This window comes from Octodon degus, unplaced genomic scaffold, assembly GCF_000260255.1.
Source record: "Octodon degus isolate 3935 unplaced genomic scaffold, OctDeg1.0 scaffold00340, whole genome shotgun sequence".
Taxonomy (NCBI): Eukaryota; Metazoa; Chordata; class Mammalia; order Rodentia; family Octodontidae; genus Octodon; species Octodon degus.
The window spans coordinates 864,054-889,913 of record NW_004524916.1 but is presented as its reverse complement, the minus strand read 5'-3'; the positions used below and the strand labels follow the sequence as shown (position 1 = coordinate 889,913).

General features: G+C 35.2%; 1 protein-coding gene across 1 annotated transcript in view; it reads left to right on the top strand.

The window, feature by feature from the left end:
* The window catches only part of Lrfn5 (leucine rich repeat and fibronectin type III domain containing 5), a 287,129-nt gene that overhangs the window by 111,162 nt on the left and 150,107 nt on the right, over positions 1-25,860 (top strand). The window contains exon 2 of the mRNA XM_004647917.1: positions 20,607-20,782. The gene's annotated coding sequence lies outside the window, so the exon portion shown is untranslated. The remainder of the gene's footprint in view (positions 1-20,606; positions 20,783-25,860) is intronic.

Below are 25,860 nucleotides of genomic sequence, written 5' to 3'. Positions count from 1 at the left end.
AAAAGACAGGTATGAATATCTGATTATTAGAAAAAGAACTAGAGAATTACCTCTGGAATGTAAAGTTATGATTCACCTGGTTAAGATTTCTGATTAGTTATTTGGTAGTATTTTTTTGTAATTATTAAATGTGCTTGTTCTTAGAAACATAAACATAAACATTCTGTCAAATATAACTGATGACTGTAGTACATTAATTAGATGAAAAAGTGACTACTTTAATTTGGATAGTTAAGTTGAGCTGTCTGTATTTGGGGCTCAAAAGCTTGATATTTGTATAAAGTCTTTGCCGTCTTTGATCCCAGTTTTTACAGTTTGCACCACTACTTATGTTATTCTGTTAGGCCCAGCTATTCAAAATATTTCAAGAAACTTTCATTATCGCTAGTCTTTCCTATAAAGTGGTTTTCTTTTCTTTTCCAAGTCTTGTTAATCAAAACTCTTTGTTATAGCTAAGTAAAATTTCATCATTAAGTAACAAATACATTATTTAACAAATCATTTAATTGATGTAAATTGCACCACATAACACACATCAGTTTAGGCACATTCTTAAAACAGTAACTTTAACAGAATATCTATAATGAATGAATTTCTCTAAAACAAAGTTCATGTTTTCCTTTTTTGACTTTCTAATGCCCTCAACCAGTATCAGTCTTTTATTTTTCAAAGGCCTTTTGGATTTTGAAGCACCTTGATTTCCTGTTTTAAAAATAGGAAAAGATATGGTTATTTCTCTTTTCCCTTTATGGGAGATTCAGAATTACAAGTCACACTACTCATTATAGTTAAGGCAATAAACTAAGTCAGCACACACATACAGTAATATTGATTTTTTTAGACAAAATCCCACTATATAACTCAAACTGGCCTTGAGATCTTATGAGCCCAGCATGGTCTTGAACTGGCAGTGATCCTCCTGCTTCACTGTGCAAATACTGACATTAAGGTGTGTAGCACACCCAGCTATGTGAGTGATTTTTTAACAGAGTGTGAATAATATGCAACAAAGTGACAAGTGATTATAATGTTTGCCAGAGAATATAATGTATAGTAATGTGAAGGAAGAATTTTAATTGCTTATGTGGCTACATACATTTAAGTTATTTATTGGACATCAGAATCTCATGGGTTTTTTTTTTCCTTCTTCTTCTTTCTTTTTTCTGTCTATGCTTAAGAATAATTGTGTTCCAGGACAAGTTCATAACATTTTAGTCTTTTCCAAAATTTCCCTACTATGTTGATTACTCTGATACACGAGGAAAGCATTTTCAACTGAAAATGGAGCCCTATCTTACTAACCACTTAGGATGAATGGCTTTACACATGCATGAGGGAATACAATTAAAAGCAAGTTACAATAGTAAAGTAGCTACTTATCTCGATATCTTTCAGCAAAGATTTTAATTTTCTTGGTTGTTTTGTAATCTTTATTTATTTGATACAGGGTCTCTCTATGCAGCTCAGACTCAGTGATTCTCCTGTCTCATCCTCCCCAGTGCTGGAATTACAGGCATGTGCCAACATGCTCAGTTTTGGTGGCCATCTTGGCATGGGGCCTGCATGGCATGTGGTACCGGGGATTGAACCTAGGTCCTGTATTTGCCAGGCAGGTGCGTAGATGGCTGAGCTATCTCCCCAACCCAAACCAAAGATTTTAATCTCTGTATTAATAAACTGTTTCAGGCATGAAACTTGTTTGATGACTGAGTAGTGTGTGAGACTGGCAAAGCTCAGGAGTGACCGATTAGTTCAAACATCCAGTAGATCTCTCTCTCATTTGAGGGTCAGTTCTTCAAAGAGGGCATTTGGACTGCATTTGAGATTTCAAGGAAATACAGAATTATTTTCCTTATACAGGAAATGAATAATAAAAAGGGGAAATGCCAAAAATATAGTTTAGGGAAAACCATTCATTCTTTCTGTCTTTGCTTAGTGTTGGTCATTAAAGTCTTGGCATGTCAACACAAGATCTCAAAATCTCCATGTTGAGAGAGACATGGATTTATTTATTACTTATTTGTGTGTGTGTGTGTGTGTGTGTGTGTGTGTGTGTGTGAGAACAAGTTTCTTGTAGCATTTAGGGTTCATACAGACAGTGAAAAATCATGTGGAAGGTAACCATAATAGTGAATTAACAATTGATGATCAATTTGTAACACCCAGCTGAACTGCATCAGCCTGGTGCTGGGTGTGAAAGGCCAACCTAGGGACTGTTGCCAAAGGCATAAAGGCAGAACTTATGGGGAAGAGGTGAGCTTCTGATTGTCCTGGAGAAGCTTGTCATGCTGGTTTTCATAACATGAACTCAGGTGTTCTCATCATTGGGGTATCTTGAGACCTGGCTCTCCTTGACGATGGCTGCCACTTTTCTGCGGGGGAGCTCTGGCCCTTAGTTTGAGTATCACTTCCTCGCTCCAGTGCAGATCCCTCCATCTGTGAGCACAGATCCTTTAACATTTTAGTTTCCACCACTGCCCTTTGGGCCTTTCTAGTGTAGATCCTCGATACAGACTTGCACGAGACATTGTCATGGGCTCTAGGTCTTCAGCTGGACTTGCGTGGGTCTTTGCCATTGAATCCAGATCCTAGAATCAAGCTGGATTCTTTGGATCTCTAGTGTATGGACATTCCTCCTGCACTCTCTGCATTTGATTTCTTGGGTGAATATTATAAAATAACCCTATAAATTATGTATCCTATATTAAATCCTTTCCCTTTTAAATTATGACTACAGCATTGTCTGAATTCATTTTGAAACTTCGTGCAATTGTTACCATAATCTGTTTCCCATGAAAACCATTTTGCTTCTCCTTCCTTGTTTCATTAGAAATTTCCAGTATCTTTAATCATACAGACACTGCCTTGGAACATCCCTAAGGACGTAGAGTGTCTGCTTTATTTCCATGACACTGGACTAAAATAGACCCAGACTCATTTTTAGGACCCTGCTCGTTCAGTGGGAAAGCAGGTGATGACACCTTCAACATCATTACTCTGCCTCTGGCTTTTATGAAATCTGAAGGGCTGTACTTCACCTTGGGGAATCTGTCATTTGTCAAATTTATTGGATAAACTTATGTAGTCAGCAATCACTAAAAGCACTTGCAGACAAACTTAGTTTGTGCTTTTTTTCCCAAGAATGAACGAAATGCACTGTAACTGTCTCTTTGAGAGCTCAGACTAACAATTTAAAAATATCTATAAATTAGAAGAAAAGACTAAATATAAACACTCAGCATAAAAGTTTACATGGCTGAGTCTCATATGCATAGATCATCCTAATGAGCCTAAAGATTTGCAGAGAAGTAAAAAATGCCTCTATGTGTACTCATTTAAAAATCCAACAAAACATTTTCGACTATTAAAAAAAGCAAAATGAAATCATTCTCTACTTTAATAAAACAAGAGTGATAGGTACTGTGTGATTCTTATAAATGTTTAAGTCTTTTAACTTTCAGAATTCCTTTGTAATTAAGAATCATTATCTATTCTGTACGTCTAACCTCCTTTCTTAATTTTATATCATTAGATGACTACATCAAGCCTTGTGCATTAGTTTGGGAACATTTCCAAATTTTATAGCTGTCTTCTATCTTGAAGCCAAACATTTTATAGGTCTCTTGTTTCTAATGTTCTTAACTCAGTTGAGTGTTTGAGCATTTTTGATGAGAGACATTTTTATCACTTTGACAAAAATGGCATCTTTAATTTTAATGGATCCATCAAAAATTGATCAACTATGTTGTTTTTGTGAGGCCTTTTAAAAATGAACTTACTATTTTAGAGATCCATCCATTATGGCTTAGAAACTCTATTTCAGCTAGACCATCCAGAATTAACTATTCACAGATGGCGTCTTTTAAAAACAAATCTTCATTGTAGTTTTCAACACAGACCCTGAGTTTTTAACAATAACCTCATTTATTGCAATTAACCAATTATTCAGTAAAGCCATCAACATATATATTGCCTGTCTTCATTATGTTAAAATAATAGTTTCCTCTGAGATACAAAAAAAAATATTAGAGTAAAAACAGTTGGAAATTTCAATTATTTTTTAATCTTTGTCAACCAATGCTTGAAAATATCTTCATACTGTAAAAAGCTCCATGTAATATGTTTCTTTAATAGAAGATTTTTAAAATTAATGCACTCCTGAATTTAACTGATAAAATTCAAATTAATGAGTTCTTTAAATATATTAATGCATTTTAAAACTATGATGTAAAATAATATTAGAATATTAAATATTTTAAATATCTTACTATTAAATAAATAAGAATTGAACATTATGTTTTAAGTAAATAAAGAATAATTCACATACAGACATGTTTCTTGAAGAAAATGATTTTAAAATATTTGATTGTTGAAATCAAAGCATGTCTATAAGCTGATACTTAATCTTCTTCATATAATTTTTTTGTCCAAGATTCAATGTCTGATCATAGATTATTTGAGTTTTATTTAGAATTGAGAATACATATAAATACACTCAATAAGCACTTATTCATTACCGTACTAAATATACAAGATGAACCATAGAAAGCAATATACTTGTATTGAATATCTGTCTTCTAATATACATTGTATTCCAAAAAAATTATGAAGTACTAATTAAACTTCATTATTTGTGATGTTGCTATTATTTATCACTTCTTCAGTATTAAATCTATATTTCCTTCAAGTCCTATGTAATGTGCAAATGTATTTTAGTAAAGTTTTCTAAGAACACAAACACTTTAGTAATTTGCAGTTATGGAGGACTTCATTGGATTAAGAACAGAATGGTAAATTGATATTTTATACATCTTGCAAGAAAATGCATGTGTGTAAAGAGGAAACTCGTGAAGTTTTATAAATGGTATTTTACATTAAAAAGAGTCTAAGGCATGAGTGACCATTCTTATGAGTCAGGAAGATAACAAAAAATTTGTGTGTGAACTTCATGTACAACAACTCCATGTACAACTCCAATGGAACAATGACATAAAAATATTTTGTGATTTATTAAAAACATTATAGTCTTTTTTTTAAAGTTTAGTTCTTTTGTACCAATCTTGCTATGCATCTTAGACTCATAGTGATCCTCCTGTTTCAGCCTACACAGGGCCAAGACTACAGGCATGTGCCACCACCCATGAGTCCAGGGCCAGCAGGGCATGCGGTACTAGGGATCCAACCTGGGTCCTTGTGCTTGCCAGGCAGGCGCTACACCACCGAGGTATCTCCCTACCTCATTATAGGCTTCTATGTTAACACACATAATAATTTTCATTTTAAATAACTGAATGCTGTTTTAGTCATCTTTATCTTATGTAGAGAAAATAAGTGCATACAAGCACTGACTACTTGAAAAGACCATCAAGTCTGACAAATTACTCCTCCAACAGAAGAAAGAGGACTAATTTTGCATATCAGAGAACAGGTGAAGAAACTGAACCCAGACTGGGGGATAAGAGAGGAGATTACAATACTCCAAGGAAAACAAGGAAACTGAAGTAGTTACTAGTAATTCTATAGAAATAAAAAAGAAATATTAGAGTACTATGCATTCACAGTACTATGAAATACTATCAAATGGGCACCACACATACAACACACAAAATTTTAGAAACATGGAACCTATCAAAAATACTATGGAAAAAAATAAACTGAGCAGAGCTGTAACTTGTAGAGAAGTTGAAGGCTAACAAAGTTTTGATCAACTCCCTGGGCATGATGGCTTTACCAGCAAATTTGAAAACAGTTCCAAAGAGGTAATAACACAGATCCTCAAGCTTACAAAAGAGTGGAACAGAAGGGACGGGTCCCCAGCTAAAGCCAGGCAGACATCATCGCAAAAGAATACTGCATACCATGGTACATTATCAGCGTTGCTGCAAGAGCTTTTAAGAAAATGCTATCAAGCTGAGCTCAACAGTGTATTAAAATGATTACATGATATGGCTAGATGTGATTTATTGTTTAACATATTACAAATAAATCAATGTAACACGCCACATGAACAGAATAAAAAACAACACACGAGTATCTCAATTTATATTGAAGACATTTTGACAAATTTCTAAACCTTTTGTCTTAGAAAATAAACTAAATTTTGAAACACTTCTAAACACTTTTTTCCTTAGAAAATAGGCTAGATTAGAATTTGTCTGAAGTTTTTTTTTTTTTTTTTTTTTTTAAAGTGAAGCACAGAGAACGTCATACTCAATGGTGAAAGACCAAATGTAAACCACTTCACGTAAACAAGAGAAGAGATGGAAATAATCAAATTAACAAAGAAGTAAAACTAGGGCTGGGGAGATAGCTCAGTAGAATAAGCACTTGCCTGGCAAGTGCAAGGTCTTGAGTTCAATCCCCATTACCACCAAAAAAAAAAAAAAAAAAAAAAAAAAGTATAACCACCTCTGCTTTTATAATAGGATCTTTTACACAAATGGTCTAGAATAAAAGAAAAATGCCTTTCATTACTAGCCATAATAGAAATATAAAACATAACTGAAGAGAGATACTACCTCACAACCTGACTCCTGCACTCACCAAATAAGAGAATAAGCGCTTGCCAAGAGGCAAAGAAATTGGGACCTGAATGTGTTGTTGATGGGTTGGTGGGCAGGTAAGCTAGCGCAGCTCGTGAGGAAAACAGTAGGGTGTTTTCTCCAGAAACCTAATGCAGAGCTAATCTATGATCCAGCAAGTCCATTTCTGAGTACATTGATGAGAAAATAAGTAGAAAGCAGGATTTAGTTATGCATGCTTTTTATTCTCAGAAAATTTGTTCTTACCTAGAGGATGGCAAAACCCAGGTAATCATGCAGGCAAAACCTATAACAAATATGCTAGATTACTTTTAGATTCCTTTTGCTGGGATCCACCAAATCTTGTCTAGAGAAAAGGTTAAATGACACCTATTAAGGCCTTAATCATGCTCAGTGGGCCATGAGTGACTCCATAGCTAGTCTCTCTCTCATAAATAGATAGTAAAATTAATAAAACAGGCCATCCTCAAACCAGATGATGCTAGACAGTCTTAACAGCAACACAGGGAGATACGTATATAATTGTAAAACTCTGAACGTTGTGTGTTTATATGATTCTGTTTGCCTGAGGTACTTAAAGTAGTCCTAATGAGATAGGAAACAGTTGATGCCATGGGAGGAGGTGAGGAAAGTATAAGGAGGATGTGTTGTCCTGCCGATTTCCGTTATGTAGCTGTTATACAAGTGCATGTGAGACACGGTGCTAAAATGACTTATAATAAAGAGATTGGGAAGGGAGAGGAAGTAGAAATAGAAAATATGAAGCACCCCGAATCAACAGAGCACCTCTTATTAGATGGGAAAATGTTCATTCTAAATATGTCTATTCATTACCACTAAATTATCGCTTTAATTAGGAATAGTTACTAATTCAAGTTGAAAAATGAGAATATATTTGAAAACATAACTTCATAGATAATAATTATAAGTGAAAATGTATAGGTATACATATATATATATATATATATATATATATATATATATATACCTGCTATTTTTGTTTCATTCATTATTTTTTTTCTGATACTTATGATTGAACTCAGGACCAGTGTTTGCCAAGCAGGCACTTATACCACTGAGCTATCCTCCCAGCCCTTCATTCATTAATTACTGATATGCTGAGTTAAATTTAAATATACCTTACCCTTGCCTCAAAAATAAGTCAGAAAAGGGCCGGGGAGATGGCTCAGTAGAATAAGCGCTTCCCTGACAAGCGCAAGGGCCTGAGTTCAATCCTTGGTTCTGACAAAAAAAAAAAAAAAAGGGAAAGATGTGCCTTTTTCTTCTATGAATTACTCTTCATGTACTGCTCATGCCTGTACAATACCAGCGCTTCTCTTCTTTCCTGATTTGGTTGACACTTCTTGTTCCTGAGTGTTATGGATTGTGTCTACTGCCCCGTCCCAAGCCTCAAGCAGTCATTGGGTCAGGCTTCTAGAGTCTGTGATTACTTCATGATCCAATGCTGGGATTATGGGTGTGAGGGCTCCACCCGCCCTGGGGCACTTAGCCTGCACACAGTATAAGAATGGATGAGGGTCTTCCTGCTACACGGCTGCTGATCCTCTCTGTGCTCTTTGCTATTTTTCACTGCCAAGAATGGTTATTCCCTTCCATGTGCCACTCTGCCTTGGAGCCAGCTGTGTAGGACTGTAACCTCCACTAACTGTGAGCTAAATAAGCCTTTCCTTCCTTCATTTTAGATGTTAGGTATTTTGTCCCAGCAATAAGAGAGGAATCACTGAGACACTGAGTAACATTTGTATGAATTGAAAACATGGATTTGAACGTAAAAAGCCTTAAGAAATTAAGATGCTATAGTCTGTTCTTTTATCCACCACCAAATAGTGGTTTGACCCTCTTCAAGTGATTTTTTTAATCTCTTAAGTTACAAAAATGAGAAAAGCAAACACTGAAAGTGATAAAGTACATATATAAAATACAAACACTGCCTTTGATTTTTTTCTAATCTCAATTACCTCCTCGAATTTCAAAAAAGAAAATAAAACTGTGCCCTTCTCAGAAACTTCAAGTCCATAGAGGTAGAGTTAACAGCACTTATGTAAAATTCAAATACACACTTTTAGTTAAGGAGGTTATTGTTGTCTTGTTCAAACATCAACATCACAAATTAAAACAGTTTTAAAAAGAAATAAATGCCTATTTCTTCACGTGCGTATATTGCCCCACCATATAAAGAATGTATTCTTTCTAAATTTATCCGAGGAGATGGGATGGAATTTTCTCGCTTACGTTTACATATTTGCCTTGTTGTCCTTCAACAGAATACATAAGTGTATCTGTTTATACTACCACTTTGGAAAGGTCTAAGCACATCCAATTGTAAGGCTGAAGGGGTGGCCCTTGATTTTGGGGATCAGTCGACCTCTACCTGGCTTCCTGGGAGAGGCAGCCCCTCAGGACCTGTGCGTGAGGCAGGCCCCTCCTGGCCATTCTCCTAAAGCCTCAGAGCCACAATCTGTGGCAGCCACGTAGGGCAGGGCACCAGCAGACAGTGCCCCCGACCTGAACTAACATGTGAATGCTCACTGCTATACATTTCAAGGGCAGTTTTAATGAGATAAAATGCATGTAGCACACAGATAACTTATCCAAACTGTACAATCCAGTAGTTTTAATTCAGAGTTGCTTAACTGCTGCTACAGTCAATTTTGTAGAACATTTTCATCCCCAAGAACAGAGCTTCTGCAGCCAATGGAAATTATTCCTCTTCCCCTTACCTGTTTCTTCCCAACTTCTGTCTTCAGGCCTCACTTACCTAAGTTCAGCTTCTAGCTCGTCCCTTATCTAGCTTCTGTTTCTCTCTGTATTATTTTATTCAGGGTATTATTTGAACATTTCTCCTACTTGACTGTATTTATGTTTCCTTTGACCAACTTATTCCATCTACCTCAATATCTGGGGATCAACTTGTTCTAACAGTCACACAAGAGAGGGAACATGTGGTATTTGTCTTCTCCACCCTGGCTTATTTCAGTCACTATAATGTTTGCAAGAACTATAAAACAGCTCTAATTCTTTACTATAATTTGTGTTCTCTGTTTTTGCCATCTTTACATATACTAAATTAGATATTTTAATATGTCTTCTTTTATCTTAAGATTTCCAGGTTTTTTTCTCAATCATTTAAAATTGCATTCATTGAGAATGGTCCTACTCTTTTAAGGTGTGTCTGTGGGGATGCGTTACTAGAGCTCAGAATGGGGTGCTTTGTGTTGGAGATGCAGATTGATAAAGACAAAGTGACTGAATACAACTATTAAATATTTTGTTCTGATGTTTTTTTTTTTAATTTTACTAATAAGTACTGAGATTGTAGTCCTGAAACTAGTAACCTTTAAAGAATATGAACATAATTAATCCCTTATATGTATTTCATTAAAGCTATTTCTTTTAAGAAAGTATCACTCTTAATGGTTAAGTTTCTGAATATGTCTTTACTTTTGGCATTATTATGTTTTATTTTGACAATCTTGGCTCATCTGCTAAACCCATGAGAATGTTTTAAAATCCTAGTTTTATGTAAGTCATACGTTCAAGGATTTAATAAGCACTGTTTCTTCTGTCCTTTGTCAAGGCAGTGTTAAAATGCTGAACAAGAAAAGACAAAGGACAGAGGTTTACCCTCTAACAAAATCAGGAATCTGAAAGTGACTTGCGAACGCTGCTTGGTATTCATCTGCAGACCTGCACCCTTCCTCTGTCTTTAATGCAAAACAATTTCTAGTCTAACATTGTGGATAATTCCTGTGGGACAGTTTTTGTGATTCCCAACCTTTTTTCCTTCGATGAGCTATCATCAGAATAATTTCTAACTGCATCATATGAATTTCACAGTTCCCCTTTTGGGTCATTTCTTTTAAACCACTAACCAATAAATCACATCTGAGATTTTTAGTATGTAAGTTTCCTTCCTTTGCATTTAGAAACTTTTAGCTAGTATTTCTTAAGTGCTGTTGTATACAGGTGAGTTTACTAGAAGTTGTAACTATACAATTATCCCACAATATTTCCGGACCTCAAAAACTTATAGGCCAGTAAGAGGTGAAAAATACCTGCGGGACCTTTAAAGGTTAATATTTTAAACAGAGTAGCTCTCCTGTTCAATTTCTTAGTTCTTCCTTGTCATTGTCAATTATATTTTAACCCCCTCTAAGATACTCTTTGTTCTTCCAAATATTTCCCACATCCATATTGCTTTTCAGAATTTTTGTATGGTTCTAAACACCCATACTCCATGTGTTACTTTGTATGTCCAAAATTGTTCTAAAATCTTTTAACCCACTCAGAATCTGATTTTTCACTCACTCAGCAGGTGTTCAGGACGCAGCCTGATATGAAGGCCACTGTTTTTAGAATGAGCATTGCAATGCATTTAAACCCTGTCCCTCCGTTTTTCTTTCTGTCATGTCTATGTAGGTACATATACAAGGTACAATGTATCAGCATATGTGTCCATAGGCAGATATATATTGAACTATGATGAAATATTTTATATGTCTGTGTAGTTTATGGCATATACTCAAGTGTTTATATTACAGATATCTACTTTGTGCATATGTGTATATGTATGATATATAACTACAGTTCAGCTTAGTTATTCTGAATATCCACTCATTTGAATTTATGCATTTTAGTAGATTAACTTAGTAATGGAATATATTAAGCATTTAAAAGGACTCTAAAGCTACGAATTAAAAACAAAACAAAAATCCACCATAACAAAAACACACAAAATTATTCCCATACATGTTGCTAAGCATCTGCTCATACTTTTAAATCTTCTCAAATTTTCTAAGTAGTCCATCTTTTCTTTTCATTTTTCTGACTATTTATGGAAGCATATATCAAGCAAATGCAGACAGAGGGTCTTTGTGATAGAGAGCACTACTCTGCCATAAAGAAGGATAACGCTGAGATTTGTATAGGCAAAAGGAAGCGACTCAAAGCCATACGCATAAGTGAAATGCATCAGATCCACATGCGCATACGTCGTGTTGTGTTACTAGTGTAAGAAGCGGAAGGAGTGAATAGCAGTCAACACTGACAATGTGTGCTGTGAATATAAGGAAACTGTCCCAAAGCAAAGACAAACCATGATAGGAAAGACAAGAGAAGGAAATGAGTAAGAAATATATATATGTTTATTGGGTAGTTTCTCTTAGTTCATTGAAAATAAAGGTTTATGTTAATATGGTTTGGAAAATTTTTCATGCCTGTATTTTTTACTGTGGATAACTATCTGAAGATAACAACATGTGATGCATTAATTATTGTTACTCTCCAATTACATTGTTTTAAAATTGTTTTTCTTTATTTAAAAGAAAATAAACAGTATAAAAAACCAAACATAGACTTAAGCCCAGGGCCACAGCAACTTGGCATTTGGTCAGGTCGTCATAGCAAAAATGTGATACAGTAATTTTCTGGTCTCTGCCATTACGGCAAGGTTGTTGGATACTCACAGCAGAGACAATTAAGTACTTTCCATTGACCAGTTGATTCATTTTTTAAAAATTTACTGTGGAATATACTTTATTCCAGATCATTCGCATAGTTTTCCAGGAATATGGATATCAAATAAAATAATACATTGGAAAAATGAAACATTAATTTGGGATGTTTTTCTCTAATAGAATTGTAAAACGACACTCAGACTGTTGACCTTTAAGATTCACATCCAGGTCCCTGGGGCAGCGTTATGTAGATTTCATGCAAGGTGAGATACAACACAGAGAGCCTCTTATGGAGGTGGACCTTGCTTGTTCCTTACTCTGGTAAGGCCAATAATAAAGAGATGTGTTCATGTATTACTTGTATAAGGAATATTAAGAAGCAAAGGGAATATGTAATTTTTATCTTGCATGGTTGTCTTGGTTACTCTTCTCTCATGCGGGGACAAGTACCGGACTATATTGGATTATTTTGCTGAATTTGCATACCTACGATATTTGAATAGCAATGGAATACCCACCTCTGACAAAACTAAACAAAAAAAAAGGGAATACAAGTGAAGGACCATTTTGTATCTGTACATACAAAATAGGAGAGATATACAGCTATTTTCTATTAATTCAATGAGAAGAAATGTTTGTACTAATAGTGTTTGGACACAATGTCATGTCTGCATCTTGTACTATGAATAACCACTACAAAGACAACAATATGCAATGTATTAATTATTGAAACTGTCCTACTAATCAGTTTTGAAACTATCTCAATGCTATTTGTTTCTCAATAAAATTTTAAAAAAAATACCCAACACACAAAATGAAGGAAGGAAAAGTTTATTTAGCTCTCACAGATACTGGAGGTTTCAGTCATACTCAGGTGACTCCAAGGCAGTGTGGCACATGGCAGAGAGCAACCTTTCATGTTGGTGGCAAAGAGCAGAGAGATCAAGAGCCAAAAGGGCAGGAGCAGCAACAACAATGGCTGCAGAGAGCAAGTCTGTCTCCCATAAATTGCATTCTGGCTGAGAGTAGTATTAACACCCATAATCCCAGCGGCACTCACACCCATAATCCCAGTGGATCATGAATTAATCTCAAACTCTAGAAATCTGCCCCATGACTGCATGAGGTTTTGTGGGGATAAGAAGACACAAACTATAACAACAGTACAAATTGATTTGGTTTCCACAAAAGTCAGAATTTTTTTTTTAAAGTCCTTGAGTCCACAGCTTTCTTTTTTTTTAAAAAAATATTTATTTATTATTGTGTGTGTGTGTGTGTGTGTGTGTGTGTGTGTGTGTGTGGCCAACTCAGCCCACCAGGGGGAGGGGCTGGCTGGCATGTGGTGCTGGGGGATTGAGCCACCGTCCCTGTGCTTTGATTAAGCTTGTTCTAAGTAGGCGCTTTAGACCACTGAGCCATCTCACCAGCCCCAAAAGTCAGAATTTTGAATAAACACACAATGTAATATTAATGTCTCAAAGCTACTGAAATTTTTTAAGTTTATATATTTATAGAATATATAGTATTAATAATTTTTCCTGAAGTCATTTCTGATTTCATGTATCAATATCAACATATTAGAGGAAGGAAGAGAGGGGAAGGAAGTGGAGAATGTAGTAAAAATAGAAAGAAGGGAGTAGAAAGTCAAGAAGAAAATACTGCGTGGAGATGTAGTACTTGTAGTTTCAGCAACCATTGCATCAGTGACCGTCCACTGACATTCCGTTTAATTGAAAAAGCTCATTACTGAGGAGAAAACCTGACCTACATGTTTCGTGCCCATACTGTATTTCCTGACTTTTGACAAACCATGAAGATAATAAGATGTATTTTGTTTTCTTACTTTACTTGTATCTTATTTCCTTACTTTATCAAAGGCACTAGACAGCTTTTGACACTGGACAGAGCACCCAACACTGCATGTTGAAGGAGGAGTTTATTTGGCTCCTGGTTTCAGCAGATTGACTTCATGAGTAGTCGTGCCAGGGGGAAAACAACATGGCAGCAAGTGCTGCAGAGAGAGCTGCTCAGTTGGAGGGGTCTGACAGTGAGAGCTGAGGAGGCAGGACCAACACGCAGACGCCAGGGTCGCCTACAGGGCCCCCCAGTATCCTCAGATCCTCCGGGCAGCTCTCAGACCAGCTATGCTGACAGCTGAGTTTAAGGAATGAAGACGCCCCAAAGCTGTTCTTGGAAAAAATATTTTCAGAAAATAGTTCAGCGCAGCAAGTTTAAACATTTAAGCAGTACTATTCAAAACCTTTTGATGATTATCCTGAATTCATTAGATCCTGATTATTGGACAAAACACTATGTATGCAAGTAAAACTATTTCATTAGCTCCATGTTCTCACATGGCCCTAATTTTACATTGCGTTAGCATATTTTCATATGAAAATTTTGTAATCATTGTCTAGAAGATAGAAGTTTTGAAATTATAGTCATATTGTGGCCGCATATTTTGTCACTAAATCAATTATTACTTTAGTATCTTTTGTGGTGAAATACACTAAATTTAAATACCATTATGATGCTTAGTGAAATACGTTAATTTCTTAAAACCAGTAAAAAGTGATTACCACCTCTGCCCAGTATGCAAACCCACTGCTCACGCAAAAGCCTTCATCTTGGCTTATAACTTACAAAAATACAGCATCACTTACAGCTACTTTCTGTGAGCTGTTAACAGGAAATTACAAATGCAGTAATAAAATTTTTAGGTCACAAAGATTTATGTTTTATTTAACTGCTGAACTTTTGCTATTACAGGAATGGAATGATTAGTTGTTCTCATTTTCAATGTGACATTTACATTAAGTGATAAATATTGTAGTGATGCATTAATTTATTTGTCATGTGATCCTGGACGTGAGGTAATAATTTGTAAACATTTTGCTATAGCCAAATATATGGCAATACACTTTTGTCCAATGACACAAATGAATTTTCACATTCAATCAGCATCCCTAATTTAATTTCTAAAGTATTTTAACATTATTAGTGACCAACTATGTTTTATTGTTTATATTAATTCTTTTTAAAATGTATGCATTAAAATTGTATTAATATAAAATAATTTTTAATTTTATTCTGTTTCTGCCTCAAGTTCTTTTTAAGTTCTTGTCTTAATAAACAAACACATGTATTATAGTTCTAATTTGGGAGTAGTCCAGTAAAGACAATGGCTACATCATACTAAACAATATAATTTTTCATAATTTATAATTGTAGTGAATAAATAAATTGTAGTAAAATATATTGACCAATTCATATATTTCAAAACATCTGGCTTTCTATGTCATATAGACCAAATGTGTGGATACATAATCCTTAAACATCGTGTTCAACAAGGTAATTTATGTGAAGAAACTTCTTCCATGTTACTTTGTATTATTAGGCAAAATTATGACTGTGTTGTCCTCAGACATTTCAAGGATGCCTTCAGTTATAACTGTGTTAAAACTTAGTATAGTCTTAGGAAGAATTCACAGAAGAAAAAAAAATATGTATTAATATTGATACATTCACATGCAGTATATTTGTAATAAATATGTTTTCTAATTTTACCTTTTCATTTCAAAAAATAATAACTAAATAATGTTGGCATTAGTATGATTTCCGTCCAGTTCTGCAACATGACCGTAACTATTATTCTCACCCAGGCTCCTTACCAAACTCTGTTTTCAGAGAACTGATGAGCACAGAGTAGAGACGCCGCAGGGACAGAGCAAGTCCCCTGTGTGCTGGAGGAGGAAGTGATTTTCATTTTTTTAGTTGTTGTTTTTGTTTGTGGCAGGCTCCTCCCACCCTGGGGCTGGCACAGCATGTGGTGCCAGGGATCAAAGCATGGTCCCTGTGCACTTGCCTAAGCAGGCGTTTTCATTTTTAAAAAGGTACTAAACTCTTGACTTACAAACCTTTGCACATGTTTTTTTGCATTCTTTCAGAAGTTAGTTTCACATACCAGGTAACTTTTAGAGGGACAACTGTATCTATTGGGAATACATGAGCATAGGAGTTCCCAAAGATTCTAAGACTAAAGAAGGTGAGGAAAACAGTAACAACTTTAAGCATCAATGCTGATCAGAATTTCTCATAGATGTTTAATTTCAACATGCTATTTAGACTTGCTTCTTCCAACTTTACATGCATAAATCTGATAATCTGAATCACTGGTTGGAAGACAACACTATGTATTACAACAAATATTGTGAAATTCATATTACTTTGTTAAATGAAATTCTGTATCACTGGTAACTTTTTCTGTTTCAATTCTAATTTTTACTCTATTTAAAAAATAAAAACAAGGGCTGGCAAGACAGCTTAGTGGACTAAACACCTGGTTAGGCAGGTGCAGAAACCGGGGTTCGATCCCCAGGACCACATGCCACACGGGCCTGCCACCTAGAGTGCTGAGCCTGCAACAGAGTCCAGGTGTGGTGGTGCATGCCTATAATCCCAGCACTTGGGAGGCTGAAAACAAGAGGATCGTTACAAGTCCAAGCTGTATTGGGAGACCCTCTCCCAAATACAGAAAATAATAATAATAATAATAATAATAATAATAATAGATTACTTTCTACAAAAAAATTTGGTAATTGTAATATGATAGTCACAAATCAACTTTCCCTCTCTTGGGCACTGCACTGGCTATATTTATGGACATTATTACAGAATCTGTATTGAGCTAGAAAAATAGTTCAGCCATCTAAGTGCCTGCCTGGAAAGCAGAAGCACCCAGGTTTGATCCCCTGTACCGAATGCTGTGCCAGCCCCAGATTCTCTGCAAGTGTAAGGCCGGCCACCAAAACTGGGTGCAGAGGTGCTTTCTTGTAATCCCAGTGCTGGGGAGGCCGAGACAGGAATATCACTACCAACCCAAGCAGTGTAGCTAAACCTTGTGCCACATAAATAAATGAATTAGAAGATTTTTACAAAAGAATCTGTGTTAGTCGGTTTTGCATTGTTACATTGAAATATGGGAGACGAACTAAGAAAGAAATGGTTTTCTTAGGTCACAGTTTTGGGGGCTCAAGTTTATGTTAGGGGGTTCCCCTGGCTTGTGCTTGCCATAACAGTGCCAGATGACAATGGCAGCAACGCATGTCAGAGAAAACAATGATGAGCAGTAACGGTTTTTTATTTGTTTGTTTTCTAAGACAGGCTCTTGCCACACAGTTTGGCTTGCCTTCAACTGGCTATGTAGAGTTGTCCCACTGTAAGAGAGTCTCTGCCTAGAGAGTTGTCCCATTGTAAGAGAAAGCAAACAAAAAGAAGAGAATGGTGATGGTCACAAGAAGAGCTCTCAGTACCTCCTAGGGGGCCTCTCCTTCTAAAAGTTCACAGTATTATAATTCCCAATGGCACCACTCTTGGAAGTAAACTTAGGAATCTTAGAAGAACACCCAAAATATAGCAGAATTCTGTAAGGGCTTTTGAAATCATTTCTTATTTGACATCCATTAAGTATAGTACATGTTTGCCATACATGTTTACATTCCCGGTGTGAAGCTGGTACTTGTACATAACAAACCTTAATTCTTTTTTGAGTCTCTACTTCCTTACTCTTTATCTCCTAATTGTCTTCTTTTTTTGAGAAAGATCACCTACTTGCAATTATCTTTTACTTTGCTCTTTATTCATACTTAAGGTTTCTCTTATAAGAGAACCCATGCCATATTTAAACCTATGTATCTGATTATTTCACTAAACATTTGGTGTCAGGGTTATAGTGATAAAGACAGTACGATACTAGCACAAAATCAGACCTGAGGATCTGTGGAATAGAACCATGGATAAATTACAAGTACAGTCAACTGTTGGACCTGTGACAAAAGGACCAAAAACATAAACTGGAGGAAACATATCCTCTTTAATAAATGCTCCACCAGTCATTCTGAGGCCATGATCTATGAGACAACTAAAGAGGTGAGTTAGTCCTGGATGAGAGCCCTGCTACTGCAAGTCACTGACACGTCATTTGTTGAATTTTCTCTATCTTTGCTTTTGATAGCAGTAATATAGGAATATGTATTATCTACCTCATTTTGTTCTTGGGAGAATTCTTAGGAAACTTGAGGATGACCCATGCTTTGTGATACCTAGCTTGCAGTAAGTTCTTAATATAGTTACAGAAAGAAAAATGTTTTGATTTCCGTAAAAAATATATTAACATGAAGGACTTCATAGAAAAAAAATTAGACTTTACATAGGAGCTATAACAGTTTCTTTGCTTTTCTTGCTAAAATGAAGGACATGCAATTTATCATCAATACTTCATTTGGGAAAATTAGGTCAATATTTTAAGTCGTTTATATTTAGATAATACAATTCACTAATATAAAACATCATTACCCAATTCAAATTTATTTTTCTACATACTATCTCTTTAAAACAGTGAAGTGAAATTACACAGAGGTGTAAAAACTATAGAGCCTTCTGGCCTAAACATTTGCTTCCAGGAACTTAATTAAATTCTATAATTTTACTACATTATTATCCATGGATTTTCAAATGAATAAGAAATGCGTGATTATGGATATTGGTTGCATTATTTTGCCTCAACAAAATCTTAAAACTTCCACACATCTCAATTTGGATACTTAAGACCTAACTATGCGGGGGCCGGGAAGATATCTCAGCAGTCTAAGCACCTGCCTGTCAAGTGCAAGGACCCAGGTTTGATCTTTGGTCCTCTGTTTTTTGCTAGCCCATGCCATACTAGTCACTGAAACCAGACATGGGGGTGCATTCCTGTAATCCCAGCACTGGAGAGGCTAAGACATGAGGATCACTATGAGTCTGAGCTGCGTAGCAAGATCCTGTACCAAATAAATAAATAAATAAATAAATAAATAAATAAATAAATACTTTAAAAAAAAAAGACCTAATTATGTGTATAAGATAATTAGACTGACTCATACAGTGAATAGGTGGGTCTACTGTGGAAGACAGCAACAGACTGATCTCTGAGATGTACTAACTTGGGGTAACAGGGCAAAAAATACACCACCATTATCAGTGTACCAATACATTTCTGTATGCATAAAATATTTTTGCGAGAATATTTTAAGTTTTAAAGTTTGTTCTCTCTGAGAACACCTTAACTGGTACAGAGATTTTGAATTTCTTGGTTTTTTAAATGACATATATATGAATATAAAAATTAGCTCAATATGTTCTTAGAAGATAGTTATATGAGCAGGCAAGCAATTGCTGTAACAGGGCATTTTTCATATGATTGTTTTCTAATAACTTGCATGTGTATGTGTGTTATGCCCTAGGTATTACATAATCTTACAATAAATATTTTTATGCTGATAAAAATTTTGAATAAGCAGCAGTCATTGACAGATTCATAGAAATAGTTGAAACATATAAACAATATTTCACTATTTTCTACTATTTAGTTGATCTATGCTCTCATTTTTAGTGCTTTTTGAGAATTTCACTACTAATATAGGCAATACCTTTACTCTTTAAGTTCCTCATTATTGAGTATCTTAAGACGGCAGAATCACCTTCTGAAATCAGCATTTGTAACATTATTCCTATATCTTTACAAAAGAAGACAGCATAAACAATAAACAAAACATACCACTGTTGTATCATACCTAGTTTTTACTGTGCTTGGGAATGTATTGTCCCTCACTCTTGCTTAAGCAACGGTTAGAGATGTAGCTGCGATCTAGAACATTTGCCTTGCATGCCTGAGGACCTGGGTTCAACCCCCAGACCTGTCCCACCTCCATCTAAATGATGTGCTTCTGCAGATAAAATGCAATGTCTAAGCAAAAGTGCAGCACTTTAATTCCTTTCAAAATATTCCGTTTTTATGGGTAAGGCAGTTTCTTCATTTATAAAGTCAGTAGTACAATGTCAGTTGGCACTATTTTGTAGTTATCAGAGAAGGTTAAATATTGACTCTCATAGAGTAGATGAATATTATTCATATTAACATGAACTTTAGAAACACTAATTTTAAGTTTAAATTTCAATATAATATGCATACCTATTATTTTCTTCTTAGATACATGTGTTGCCATTGACAGATTTTCTTTATTTAAGAAAACATAGCAAGCAAAATGTAAGACTATTAGATGTATGAGGGCAGGGTTTTATCAGGTTCCCTACCTGTGAAATATCTATGTTTGTTACATAGTGGGTGGAGATTAAAAATGTTTGAACTTACACAGGGCTTAAATATTACACTATATGTTGAATTAATTTAAATGTCAAGGAAATTAACTGTGTAGTATTTGATTATCTAACGTATCATTTTTTTGCAGTAATGGCAGTTGTAACCCATGGCCTTATATAGGCCAGTACCTTAAATGTGAAGATAAAACTTACAAAAATGAAAAATGATGTTATCCTTATTGGAAAAAGAGCCTATTGGACATCCTACTAGAAAGACATATTATGCAAATCTCTTTGAATTATATTTAGTGATAGTCCTGGTATAGTTTGAGATTGAGTATACATGCAGCTAATAACAGTTTCAAGATACTTCATGAGCACATTTGATACTTTTTTCTTTTCTTTCTTTTCCTTTTTTTTTCTTTTTGGTTGCTTGTCTCCTCTGAAGAGCCCCTGTAACAATTGAGCTAGGTGTTGGGAAGATATGTAGTAGCTGCTGACCTGTCCTTCTGACACCAGCTTCAGAATCCGCTTTGGAGATGCTTGCACCTTGTCTGATTTCTGCAGCAGCCAGGCAGAGTGCTGACTCCTCCCCAGCAGTGAGGAAACCTTCAGGCTCCAGAAGTAAGTTGGGCACATTTGGCTTCATTATTGCTGTTGGGTTTAAAAACTCTTAGGAAGACGAATTAGCCATCTTCCAAACTAATAGGCAGATGAAATCCAAGGTTATTCATCATTATTCTTTTCTTTTTTAGTTGTGCTTTTCTGAATACATAAAATATGCCATTTTTTTGGTTGATAACCTATATTATGGGATTCTGTAGTTAGTCTTTGCAGGATTGTGTCTCTTATGCATTATAATTTATATTTACAGCCTTAAAGCATAGCAAGAAAGACATTTAAATAATAACCTTTGCAAAGAAATAAATGGATTCAAAATGAGCACATATTATATCAAAGTTATTTGGCTCTTGCATTATGAAAATAGAATAAAATCTCTGGTCCTTTGATTCTTTAAAATTAAATGCTCTTTTAATGGCTTTGACATCCAGTGCTGTGTGGAGGGCACAGGACATCAGCGCTGGCAGAAGGGCACTTTTCTGATTGGTTCATTTACTAAACAACACAGTCTCTGTTTCACTAAAAGGTTGTGGCAGCCTGTAACTATGCATATAGAAAAGAGTAAAAAACAAAAAAAATGTACATAGGAAAAAATTGAAATCAGAGATTAGAATTGTCTACAGATGCATAATAATATAATATACTGCCCAAAGCTTCAAGATAAATTCCAAGCTCTAGGTTCACTTCTGGCATTCTAACTTCTAGGTAAGCCAATACAGGGTACCAATGCTAAAATTATTTATGTTCACAGTACTTTAAACATGAGGACAATCTCTCATGAAAGTGTCAGTCTTCTTGATCTGTAATTATAACCTGTTGTTTTCCTATTTTTGTAGTTCCTCCTGCTTGAATTTGAGGTATTTCCTTTTTCCGCCTCCTTCGAAATACTTGATAAAGCCATCATAGCAGCACACTATCGCTACACGGAAAATATAGATATATTTTATATGGTACAAAAGTTAATAAGGCTTCAATTGCCTATCAGTGATTGACTTTTTAGTAACTGAAAATGTTTGAATGAAAAGAGAAGATACATTTATTTTAATTTACCACATAAAATAATACTGCAATGTCAATATGCCTTTCTGAGAAATGTATTGACAATAACAGAACGTAAAAGTATTGTTAAACATTTACTACTGAAGCAGTATGCTAGCAATATATATTAAAACAATATGTTGTTGGTATTCTCAGAGTCAAGTGGCAGGATTATTCTAAAAGACATAAACAAAAGTGATATATCCAGGTTATAGCAGAGTTAATTCACTTAAATGTAGCATAGAATAATGAACTCAAATATACAAAAGATAGGCTAAAATCATTATTTCACTGAAAGCTTTTTCGATATATATTTTACTACCTGAACATATTCACAGTATAATTAATTTACTTATATTAAGATATATTTATGTTGTGTGGCTTCTTTAGCTATTCATAAAAAAGAAGACAATTTCTCAAGAAAACAGAGAACCTTATTTATTCTTGAGATTATTTTACATAATCTCAGGCAATTTATTTAACATTTATATTCATTTTCCACTGATATGTGGATTTTAAGTTAAAAATATGAAAGTTGGGGCTGGGAGATGGCTCAGTGGAAGAAGCGCTTCCCTGGCAAGTGCAAGGGCCTGAGTTCAATTCCTGGTTCTGCCAAAAAAAAAAAAAAAGAAAGAAAGTTGTTGGCAAAGAAAATATATTTACTAGACAGAAACCTTCATGTAATCATAAGCCAATGAATTGAAACACATATTCATGTACTTAAAGCTGTAATAAGGCCACAGGATTTGCTTAACTAACCTAGCAATAGAAAGCTAAACAGAAGTTATGTCTTGCAAACAACTCTTACAAATTAATTTTAATTCAGTTTTTTACATCACTAGTCTATTTGTCTGCAGAAATAGAGCTTTTTTTTCTGTTTTGTCTTTGTGTAATACTAGGATGCAAATCTTGCATGGAATTAATTACCCTGCAAAAAGAGAAAGTAAATACAATCCTATTGAGCTTGCTCAGATTTCAAATAGCTCATTGCAAATTTATAGCACAACATGCTAAATCCCTTTAAGAAATAAATACTGGGAACCTCTTTAGAGTGGAAGAGTGAAAGAAAAAATGGTACTAAAACAATAAGGCCACAGAATGCTCATGTACAATCAAGGCAGAAGAAGTCAGGGGATGAGGGTGGCTCTGGTGCTTATTCTTCCCTCACTGGAATATTCTGTTAGTCTAGGCTAGTAAAATAGGACTTTTCTTTGTTGCGACCTCTCATGTGACATGCACAAAATAATATATAATACTCTCTGAACATGCCTGTGCAAAAACATGTGCATGCATATGTGCATGTAAAACTTATTTAGTATAGATATAAGAGCAATAACATGTCTTCTAACTGTTAAGTTATACTTCAGTGCATTAAAATACTTTCATTTTTCTGAAACAAACTTCACTATGCATAGGATTTAGAAATTATGATCTCTGATATAACAGGGCTTAACATTTTATCACAGTGATGGCCAGTGTAATATAATATAACAAAGCCTCGTGCTTACTTTAAGAAACGTGATTAGCTATCCCTGATGTTTGCTGGATTCCTGTCACATAGAGTATTGTTTCTCATCCTTTGACTTCCAGTCTGTGACTTTTCTTTTAAGTCAGATGTGTTTTTGTACATACCATATTGTTGGATTTAATTTTTTTAACCCATTTTGCCAGTCTATCTCTTTTGATTGGTGAATTGGGGCTGTTTACATTGATGATTATAACAGATATGCATTGGCTTATCTTTGTCATGTTATTTTCCTGCTCAGGGTTATATCCTCCCTTTTTTAAATTGCTTGATGTTTCCTTTCTGTTGTTGTTCTTGAAGTTGTGGGTGTTTTCTGTCTGTTTCTACAACATCTGTCATTGTTCTTTTTAGGGTTGTTTTGGTGTTAATGAATATCTTCAGTTGTTGTTTGTCATGGAATAATCTTCTCGAACCATTTGAATTTATAGATAGTTTTGTAGGGTATATAAATCTGGACTGGAAGTTCTTTTCTTTCAGGACCTTAAATACTTCACTCCAAGCTCTTCTTGATTTGTTGGTATGTGTTGGGAACTCTGCCATGACTCTCATGGGCTTGCATTATAGCTGACCTGGTTCTTCTTTCTAACAGTTTTTGATATTCTGTTCTTTTGCTGAAGTTCTGGGATCTTGATTATGATGTGTCTAAGTATATATTTATTTTGACTGTGGCTAGTTGGAATTCTATATGGCTCACTTCTCTGTATGTCAGATTTGTTCTCAAGCTTGGGATATTTTCTGCCACTGCTTCTTCAAGTAACCTTTTTATGTCATTTGTCTTCTTAAGATATGCTGAGCGATTGTTTCATGATTGTTGTCATTTCTGTTTTGACCTGAGAGATTATTTCTGATCTTATTTCTTATGTAGCCTGATGGACTTGTTTCTTTATTTCAGTTAGTATCATTTCAGAAATTTCAGGTTTGTGACTTCAAAGTTCTTCTATGTCCTTGTCTCCTGGATTAGTTCTGGGTGGGCTGGAGGACTGAGATTGCCCTTTGCTCCTCTGTTTTGGCATTTCTGACTTTCCCAATGATCAAAAGGACTCAAAAGTGGTAGAAGAGGAGAATGGGTCAGTAAGCTTCCTACAACATTGGGTATGTAGAGTAGGACTCGCCAAGCCTCTTGCTACTGGTGAGAACTGGACATCCAAACCTCAGCAAATCTTCTGGGTCAGTGGTGGGCATAGGCTGGGCTCACCAGAATTCTTCATCTCTCTGGTATCCACCTACATTCTCAGATGGTGGTACACGGTGCCTGAAGATCTCTCACACCTCTGCACTGGTGGTAGAGGAGGGCTAGATTCACCAGTAACCTATAACTTCCTGGTTTATGCCTACCTTTTCAGGTGGTGGGACAGGGCACACACCCCAAATTCTTGATTACAGTGAGCTGAATGATGAGTGGAAATTCAGTGTCATTGTTTCATTCCACACATCTAATTGATCTTTCCTTTTCTCCTTAGAAATTAGTTGATAGAAAAACATATTTTTGTAACCTCTGGTTTTATAGCAAGAGACTAGGACCATTAGATTTGGGACTGCAGGCAAGTGTACAGTGTTTTTTAGTCAACTAATTCTTGTAAGTTCACTGTTCTTTTCAATGATAGGCGATTCTAAATCCATAATAAGTAACTGTCTTCTTTTTGACTGCTTGCATGAAAATATAGATTGCCATGCTAAATCTTTAACTTTTTTTTCAGAAAATTAAATACTAATTAATTAAAAATTAAATGTTTCAAAACAATTGCACTAAGAGAAAGTTTTCATGATAGTAAAGAAGTACTAAGAGTAAAATATAAGATAAATACTGGAATGGCAAATAAATGACCTGCACTTCTAACAGTTTGAGGATAGGATATCACACAAAGTTCTAATGTGTTGTAGACATGCATAATGACCATGACAGTTACTGGTGGCCAGGCGTCACTTGTGGGACTGAGCTACAGCTATTTCTTTGAAATCCACCCTGTAGATTCAGGTGGAATCATGACCCATAGAGTGGAAGAGAAGTCCATTTGTAGTGTGTGCTGATGGAAATATTTTGCTGCTGAGCACAAAAGGATAACTGAAAGACTACTATTGTATACCTCTTATTCTCCCATGTTTAATTGTTTGCCCTATTTGGTGGGTTCCTTCCATTCTCATTCATGGGGCTGGGATCAATTTGCTCCCTCTCTAGAACATCATTTAGTAATCTGTGTAGGCTTTGCTTTGTCATCATGAAATCCTTTAGCTGTTCTTTGTCATGGAAATATTTCACTTCTCCATTATACTTGAAAGAGAGTTTTGCAGGATAGATCAGTCTGGGTTGGAATTTGTTGTCTTGCAAGACTTGAAGTACTTTGCTCCATGCTCTTCTTGACTTGATGGTTTGTGAAGAGAAATCTGCTGTTATTCTGATGGTTTTTCCTTTAAATGTGATCTGTTTCTTTTCTTTAGCAGCTTTTAGTATACTGTTCCCATGCTGAATTTCTGGGATCTTGATTATTATATGTCTGGGTGTGATTTTCATTGGGTTGAT